Raw genomic sequence first — 8313 nt, forward strand, 5'->3', positions numbered from 1 at the left:
ATTAAAGCTGATTCTCTTCATCTTTTCCCAGCAAAACTCCCTTGTCCTACAAGATAAATTAATAAAATCCAGATGTTTTGATTGCATGAGGAACCTTGCAGTGCACTGCCAGATAAGAGGATTTGCTCACTGGAAGTACAGACATTGATTGGCAAAGGTACCAAAACCAGTAATACCAAGTTCTTAGTGAAAACAAATGAAATATACAGGTCATAGGTAATTCTTAGCTACCTATAAGGCTAGACAGCAAAACTCTGCTCACACTCATAGCAGGCATTGAGCAGTTCATCATCATTAAAGGTAAAAGCTTTTAATTTTTATCCCTAATGTGGATTATAAGGCAAGGTAGTGTATGACGGGTTGGAATTTTAGAACTAGTCCTGCTTTCTTGTTTTTTTGCCCACCTTCAAGACTGGCAAATGAAGTGCAGTGGAAGAAGTAAAGAAAAGTATAGGAGGGTATTTTTCAGCATTTAGATTACTGGGAGTTTTGGATCTATTGTGAGGGGAAAAATCCAAATAAACTGGCAAAAGAAGCCACTTTCCTCCAAAACACAGAAACAATATTGTTAGCATTGAGCATCGCTGAACTATGTAAGAGTAAACAGAAATTTGTGTAGAGAATGTAACTACAATCCAATTAATGAGCAGCTCTCAGAGTATGTACATAGGCCCTCTGCAGCCAAAGACCTGCACCATGAAATATAAGGCATTAGAATGTATAAATATGTATGGATAACTCAAAGAGACAATAATCTGGGGAAGAGGCCTCTCATGGTTTTTTGGTGGTTGTCCTACCTGCTCCTACCACAGACAGTCTCGGATCACCAGGAAATACTTCCCAAACTGGCTAAAGAGAAGTAAACTTTTTTTCCCCCTGGACTTCTTGGAGAAAAATATTTTGAGGATTTCCTTTATAAAAAGATGAGGATTTCAGATTGTTTCCAAAAATTAGTTCACAAAATAGCTACAAGACTTTGTTGTGAGAGAAAGTAAAACACATTCACTGCAAGGTTTGTGAACATGGGAAAAAAAAATTGTGATGCTGGAATTACTGTTTCTTATTAATCTAGGAGTAATGTTTTGGGCTAGAATTCATGTTTCCAGGTGCCATTCCACTGCTGGTTTTACTTATCCCTGTGTTTGAGCAAGTAAGAACTAATTTACTCTTGGGACTTGGAAAGACTCTTAGGTGTCTATTTCCTTTTTGTTTTGATTCCCAGGAGATGGGATGACTACATTTTTGGCTTCAGTAGTTGGAAAAATTCTGATAAAAGCCTCTAAAGTAAAAAGAAAACTATTTATGTGTAATTTTCTTTCTGGTTTTGGCAGGGAGATGCTGCATCCCATTCTTCCTAGCAAAGCCTAAGAGAATCAAAATTGATCTTCTTTGCCAAAGCTTGGAAGAGCCTTGAATGGAACACGCATGTAAGTAATGCAAGCAGGTGTTTCACTTTCCTCACCTCTGCCCTAGTGCCTCATCCTGCTCTTTGAATTGTCATTTAAAGGGGGCAGTTAAATAACACAGCACCTTTTATCCATTGGTTCATCCAAAACAGTTGGATTTTATGGTCTCCCCTCTTCCTACTGAAAGAACATTTCATGCCAGTGTGTTGGGCTAAAGAAATCCACCATGCCAAATTCTCCTCTGATGTACAACAATGAAATGAATCAAGAGTAATCACACCATATTCAATTAGAAAATATATTTTTATCATAGCTGAGATATGGATTAGGCCCAAATAATCTACTAAATTTTGAAATGATGGTTTAACGTGGAACTCAGGATTGAACACAAATATTTAAAACTAGTCTGATGAATACTCTCCTGCATCAGATTTCATCTTTTAAATTTTGTTTCCTGTTAGCAAGTGTAGAGGTGATTCACTCCCCTTGACTGGCTGCTTTGAAAGAGTTCAATTACATGCATGGCTGCAGTCCAGCATAAAAATCAACTATTTTTGCATTGCAGTTTAAAGCAGGTATTGTTTCTTACTTGGAAGGCTCGTAAGAATGAATTTTTCCATAGTGAAAACAAGAACAGGAGAAGCAGAGAAAAACTGAGTTATAATGCAGTATGGGTCTCAGGAAGTTTGGGAGTTACTATACTTGAAAACTCTTGTTTTTTGGTCTGGGCCTTGAAAATGGGAGAAATAGCTGCTCAATACAGTGAAACCTTGAGAAAACTTCTGAAATTCTGTGCTTGAAGTTTGGTAGTTTTGCTTGGAGTTTGATAGTTTGAGTCCTCCTGGAGTATCCTTTCCTTCCCTTTTTCCTCTGTATTACAAAATAAGCTGTAAGGTTTCTGAAGCAGTTTCTAAGACTCACAATTGCAGTGAAGTGTTTTGCTCAGTGTCTGCCCCAGTGGGTCTGATGTTGGTGGCCCCAACTAGAGCAGGACAGGACATAAAAAGTCACCCTGGCATCAAGTCCTGCCTGCAAAAGGCAGACAGCATTGCTCACTCTGCCTCTGAATGGTTCTGGTTAGGCTTTACCAGAGAAGCAGGGGTGACACAACCAGGACCTCTCTGCAAGAATTGTTACCCCCCATCCAAATAACTGCAAGAGATTAAAAAGCAATACAGCTATCTTCATTCCTGGCAATAGGAACAAGAATTCCAACTCTTTGATAACTAATTCCTTTCCAAGGGGAGCAGATTCTATTGGAAAAATCTGCCCTCCAAAAACACCTTGATGTTTAACCCCTGCTGATCCTGTATCTTCTTGCCAGGAACCAGTTTCCAGATTTCTCAGCTCCTTCTGCCTCTGGTACAGGCCTCTGCTTTTGGTGCTCTTGTACTCTGTAGCTGGCCTTGACATGGATCTGTCTGTTTTCCACACAACTGCCCATGTCTGCAAATGCTGAACAAGTGGTTTTTGTGCCTCCACAGTGCAAAGCTACCACACATGCTGTGACACCAAGCATGGCATAGAATTTTACTCCTGTCCTTAATTTTAATTGCAGCTGCATCTCCTATCCCTCTGTTGCTTCTATGGTGTAAAAATAACACGATGGATCTTTAAAAAATAATTCTGATGTTTATTTTTGTTGATCATGGGAAAGGCATCAATTGCTTTATACTAAAGGTATCCAAATAGCACGAATAGAATTTTGAAAAATACTTTGTAATCAAGACTGATATTCAACATTAATGGTGGAGTAAAGCAGAAGCACAGTCAAAGTAAGAACACACATAGAGTATTTGCATCTTAAGTAACTCAATCAAATAACCAGTTTGTTATGAAGACCTCACTCAGCTACTCTTTTTTATTGCTAGTAAGTTTGAGTACTGCTCTATAGCAAGACTCCACTACTGTATCAGAAATTTTAAATACAAGCAGGAAACATAAAATGAAACCCAATGTAAATAAAGCTGCTTCAGATGCTTTTGAATGTAAAATTGAAATACATCAATGTTTGAGAAATTCCATACATTCAGCAAGCAATCACAGAAAGGATGGTTTAACTTTCTGCTGTTCTTTCAGACTGGTGGGCTAATGTTTATTCACAGTGCTTTATAATTTATACATTATTAATCAGATTATACTAAGACCTCATCTGTGTTTTTATGTTAGAGTTCATTAAGTAGCAATTACAGCAGGATAATCAAGTCTTGGGGGTTTTTTTGATTAAGAACAGGTAGTGCAATCTTCCACTCATGCATCTTAGACAGTAGTAAATGAATTTTAAAAATAATTTAAATTCCCCAACTGAAACATCACAGCAGTTTTCTCAGAACACCACATCTATCTCCTGTAAATGTTCCAGATCAAGTTGCCAGAATGTTGATTTCATTAGAAAACCCAAATAGCAACAGTCAGTGAGAGTAAGCAGAGGAGTCTCACAGCTTGCAGATATTGGGAAATCCAGAGGCTTGAACCAGCCAGAAAGTATTTTTTGGGAGAAAACAGCCACAGTGATTTTTCTAAAGCACATTTGCTTTTGTAACGTGTGGCTTGCATTGAACTTACCACATGTGGTAAGCGTTTATAAAGCGTTTTATAAAAAAATTCTGTTTTACTGAGTTTCAGGGAAAGAAAGTGGTTTTAGCTAAAAGGGGACCAACTCAACAAGAGATCAGGACCTTAGCTTTAAGGCAAGTGCCCAGTTCTCAAAACCAAGAGTGTCTCCTAAGTAAATACTAGCACTAAGTCTCTTTCACTTGCATATCGTTTTTCATGCCTAAATAGCATTTTTTGTTTCACAGATATGCCAGCAAGCTCTACCAGCAGTCTCTGAGGCAGGCAGTGGATGCCCTCTGTGCTGGTTGGTTTTTGTCCTCTGGGGGAGTTAGGGATCATGGAGACAACAGGAGCCATCATTGTGGATTTCCCAATTGCCAGGGATGTTGAAAAGGGTCAGGGCAGGGAAGGAGTGAAGCACTCCAGTCCTCCCATCCTCTGCAGGATATAACAAAATTCAGCCATTTCTAGAGTCAAACAGTGCAGCTGTTCTAAAGCTTACCAGCAACCAACACAACATCCCAGTTCACAGCAGGGAATAGAGTGTACAATCAGTCTAAATTAATTTGCAGGTGATTTCAGACAAACAGAATACAAGTTTATGAATTGGAATTGGGGATTCACACTTCTTCTCATCTAAAAATACTTTGGAAACTTCAATGAGCACAAGGTACTAGGACATCTTTATGGGAAGCAGCCTGAGGGGTAGCACAGCTTTACCATCGGAGCAAGAGGTCAGCACTCAGCAGAAGGAAGAAGAGAGATTCACTGGCATGATCTCAGCAATCCCTATGGCCTCCCAGTGGCCTCCTCAACCCACTGAGGTCCTGGCTGCTCTGATCCACAGCCTGACTTACCTTAGGTGAATGAAAACCCAACAAACCAGTAAGGAATTATTCTTCCCTTATTGCGGCCTGAGCTGAAATGGCCACAAGAGCCACACAATAGCCCCTGTAGCAAGTATCTATTAACATGGGGTACTTAAAATATACAGCAATGAATGCATGCCCAGGATTTCAACATTCCTGTACTGTTTGTCCTGAATAACAACACCTACAGACATCAGTCTGGTATTCTGAAAACCCTTGGATGTTTTCATTCCCTATAGGCAGTGTTGAAAGGGTGCACTCCAATAATATCTTCTAATTGCCTTTGAGACTGTTGAATCAATATTCACTTCTGCTGTACCCTCTTTCAGTTTCTACTGTGCTTAGCTTTTTATATTAGAAATGTAGCTGAGTCACAGCATTGATGTGTTTCTTCTTACAGTAGTGCTCTGATTCCTGAAATATTACATGGGATTTTTTTTCCTTCATACAGTATTTTCTAATTTGACACACAATTTTTTGAGAGGAATATAATTCCTTCAAAGTTTTATTTATTTTATACCAAAGTCCTTGCTTTCATTTTGATCAAATAATATTTTTAAATATCATTTCCATTTTTCTTGTAAAGCACTTTACACTGAGCTGTAAGCTGATTTTCATAGACCTTAAATATACAGTAGGCAAAGCATAAAAGAAGATTTTTAGTGAATATATGTAAGCAAGATAAGAAAACAAAGTAAATTTTTTTTGTAAATAGCTCTTAGGACCCTTCTGATGTGCAAAAGCAAACCTGTAGCTTGTCTGAAGAACATACAAATGAAATAAAAGAAAAACAGTTTCAACAAAAAGAAGCACCTTTTAAAATCTATAATCTTTGGAGCTTTATGAACTATCCCTTGTGATGAAATAGTCTTTTCTTTAAAGAACATGCCAAATATTGCCCACATCTTCCCCTAGGGAAAGGTTTGTTCTGATTCTTCCTGGCACCTTGTAGCAGTGCTGTATTTTAAGGACATCCAGTAACTGAACAGGTTAGGATAGGATTTAGGTTTCCTGGAATCACACACACATGGTCTTAATGGGATGAGATAGAGACAGGGGATCTGCATGGTTTGCTCAACAGGGGATTTTATAGACCTGTGGTAGTAATTTCTGCGAATGGTCCAATCTCAAATTATTTGAAAAATAATATTTACTAAAAAACAAATTTAATAATGATCTCTGAAAGATTTGAGCTAGCCTTCTATAGAGCCTGTATACTACTCCAAATTAGGTCTGAAATGTATGAAATCACATTCATTTTCAGCAGCATTGCATAGGTACCACTGCAGGATAGATTTTCCAACCTAATTGATTCTGTTAAGAAAAGTAATTTAACCTACAAGGTCATCATTGCTGACAATGACCAAAACCAAACCAGTCTGATTCTCAGATTTTATGGTACAGTTTAACTAAAATTATTTAATACAATTAATTGCAATAGTTTAGCAATCCTGCATTCTCATTTTTGTGAAATTACATTCCAGACCAATAACACACTTTAATCTTTAATGACGTTTCCACGTTTCTGAAATTGAAAACTTTAAAATACTTTAAATGTTATAGGTGAAACCAGTAGATAAATCCTAGTTGTAGCTCCAAACATCCAGACTGTGACATGCTGCATGCCTTTTGTCTCAGTGTGCCTAAAGGGCTAAAGGACAACAGGAGCATCCTCGAAAAAAAAGAGGCATCTTGATCCATTTCCAGAGTGGGCTTGAATTAAGGGAATACCTGCCAATGCCATGGCTTCTCCTTGCTATCTTTTGCTGATCTCATGTTTCGGTTTCACTGGAGCTGATTTCTGGGAGGAGAAATCTGATAGTAAGTATTCAGTGGCTGAGTGAGTGCAGGGTTCCTCAGTGCTGAGCTATCCACAGCTGCTTACTGTTAATAGCTCGGACACTGCTGGGACAGTGGCTGCCTGTCTCCCTGGAAAATAGGGAATGTCCAAACTTAAACCTCTTGTTTTCCTTCAGTTGCATGGTATTTCAGAAGAGTTTTGCATAACTTTAACGTGTCTGTTATAACCAGGAAAACAGATAGGGGTGAGGGATGAAACTACAGCACAGCGATGATGAAAGGCATTGGTTTGCATCCTGCTTATGAAAGAGTCACTGATACCCTGCAGCCAAAACCACATCCAGTTTAACCGATGCTTGTCACCTCAGGGATGAAATTTTCCATTCTGATTAGATAGTTGGGAGAGGAAAGGCTTTAGACTTCCCCTAACATATCCAATGTATTGGCTCTGATAGCATGTAGAAAACCAGCTTATGTTATTTAGTGGTGAATCCAGCTCTGGTTAGCAAGAATTGTTGCTTGTTCTTGCCTGCTTTGTGTTGCTAGTTGAGGTTTCCAGTTAGTCTGTCATGTAAAGGATGCCACTGTGTATCTTCATTTTGACATCTGTTTCAAACGCCCTGGGGTTTTTTTCAGAATTTTTTGTACAGCATTGAATGCTTTGGACAGTTTGTTTTGAGCTCATAGCCATTACTGAGGTATAGCTCCAGGTAAAACTGTTTAGTACTTTCAGAAGACTTCATAAGGTTGTAGAACAAGGATAAGAAAGCCTCTGGAGCCTGAATTCCAGATGCACGTGAGTTATGCAGCTGTTGTGGTGTGATTCTTGGGGCTGTCCTGTGCAGGGCCAGGAGATGGATTTTGATGACCCTTGTGGTTCCTTTCTAATTCAGGATATTCTATGATTCTGTGATTCTTTGAGTGATTGCTTTTTTCATCTGCCAGTCTCCTTTCTTTTTACTTTAATTGTGATTAGGAAGAAAAGTAACTTTACAAATACATCTTCCTCATGTTACTTCCAGTCTCTCTCATGTTACTCCCATGTTTCTACTTTGTTAATTAGAAAAACATTACCTATCCTGTAACCAAGGCAGCATTTTAAAATGCACTTGAACAGTAATTAAAACCAGAGTATGCAAACAGGTAAGGTGCCTGCATCACATTTCACCGGATATATTCAGGTGGCATAATTTTACATACCGATATGCAAGATACATATATGTGTAAAATGTAGTTGTAAATACACATATATACATCTTCGACCAGGCAGCAGGATGAGAGGACGCAGTCTTAAGCTGCTCCAGGGCTAGTTTGCGTAGGACATGAGGAGGAATTTCTCACAGAAGGGATAGCTAGACCCTGGAATGGGCTGCCCGGGAGGCGGTGCAGCAAAGCCCGGACGTGGCACTGAAGGACACGGTTTAGTTGACGTGGTGGTGCTCGGCCATAGGTCGGACTCGATGATCTCACAGGTCTTTTCCAACCCAACTGGTTCCGCGATTCTGTTTATCAAGCACATAACGAGGCAAACCAAGTGCCCCTTTAGCACCACGGCGCCGTGCTCGGAGCGGGAGGTCTCGTACCGCAGCTCCGTCCCTCTATGACCGCCCCGGGCCGCCCTTCGCCCCCGCTCGGCGGGGCACGGCCCGACCGCGGGCGCGGCCCCGCCGCCCGCACTGCGC

This window comes from Passer montanus, unplaced genomic scaffold (assembly GCF_014805655.1).
Source record: "Passer montanus isolate IOZ18808 unplaced genomic scaffold, ASM1480565v1 scaffold108, whole genome shotgun sequence".
Taxonomy (NCBI): domain Eukaryota; kingdom Metazoa; phylum Chordata; class Aves; order Passeriformes; family Passeridae; genus Passer; species Passer montanus.